Consider the following 1,273-nt stretch of genomic DNA (forward strand, 5'->3'; position numbering starts at 1 on the left):
AAATGGATACCAAGTTTTGCCAGCAGTATTTGTTCTAGAGACTATCTCTTCCCCATTTAATGGACTTTGGCCTTTTTCAAAGATCACCTGTCCAGAGGTGGGTGGATTTACTTCTGGTTTCTCCAGGCTGTTCCACTGGTCTATGTGTCTGTCATTATAACAATTGTTGTTGTTGTTAGGTGCCATCAAGTTGATTCCAACTCGTAGCAACCCTGTCTATGTACAACAGAATAAAACACTGTCTGGTCCTACGCCATCCTCACAATTGTTGCTATGCTTAAGCCCATCACTGTAGCCACTGTATGAATCCACCTAGCTGAGCATCTTCCTCTTTTTCACTGACCCTCCATTCTACCAACATGACCAGAGACTGGGCCCTCCTGATAATGTGTCCAAAATACATGAAATGGACTCTCACCATCCTTGTCTCTGAGGAGCATTCTGGCTGTACCTCTTTCAAGACAGATTTGTTTGGATTTCTGGAAGTACACAATACATTCAATATTCTTTGCCAACACTATGATTCAAGGCATCAGCTCTTCTTTGGTCTTCCTTATTCATTGTCCAGCTTTCGCATGCTTATGAAGTGACTGAAAATACCAAGGTCCAGAACACCTTATTCCTCAAAGTGATATCTTTGCTCTTTAACACTATAAAGAAATCTTCTGTAGCAGATTTGCCCAATGCAATATGCCATTTGATTTCTTGACTACTATTTCCATAAGCATTGATTGTGGATCCAAGTAAAATGAAATCCTTGACAGCTTCAATATTTTCTCCATTGATTATGATGTTGCTTATTGGTCCAGTTGTGAGGATTTTTGTTTTCTTTACATTGAGATGTAATTCATATTGAAGACTGTAGTCTTTGTTGAAGATTTTCACACCTATATTCATGGGGGATATTGGTTTTCCTTTTTAGTGGTGTCTTTGCCAGGTTTTGGTATCAGTTATGCTTGCTTCATAAAATTAATTAGGAGGGATTCCATCATTTTCTGTGTTCTGGAATAGTTCGAGTAGGATAGGTATCAGTGCTTCTCTGAATGTTTGGTAGAATTTTCCAATAAAACCATCTGGACCAGGACTGTTTTTTTTTTTTTTAAATGACTTGTTCAATTTCTTCTTTCCTTATGGGTCTGTTAAAGTTTTCTACTTCAGTCTGTGTTAGTTTAGGTAAGTAGTGTGTCTCTAGAAATTTGTCCCTTTCTTCCAGGTTTTTAAATTTGTTGGAGTACAGTTCTTCATGTTGTTGTTGTTGTTATGTGCCGACTTA

This window comes from Orycteropus afer, unplaced genomic scaffold (genome assembly GCF_000298275.1).
Source record: "Orycteropus afer afer isolate SDZICR_OR568_19922 unplaced genomic scaffold, OryAfe1.0 scaffold00142, whole genome shotgun sequence".
Lineage (NCBI taxonomy): Eukaryota > Metazoa > Chordata > Mammalia > Tubulidentata > Orycteropodidae > Orycteropus > Orycteropus afer.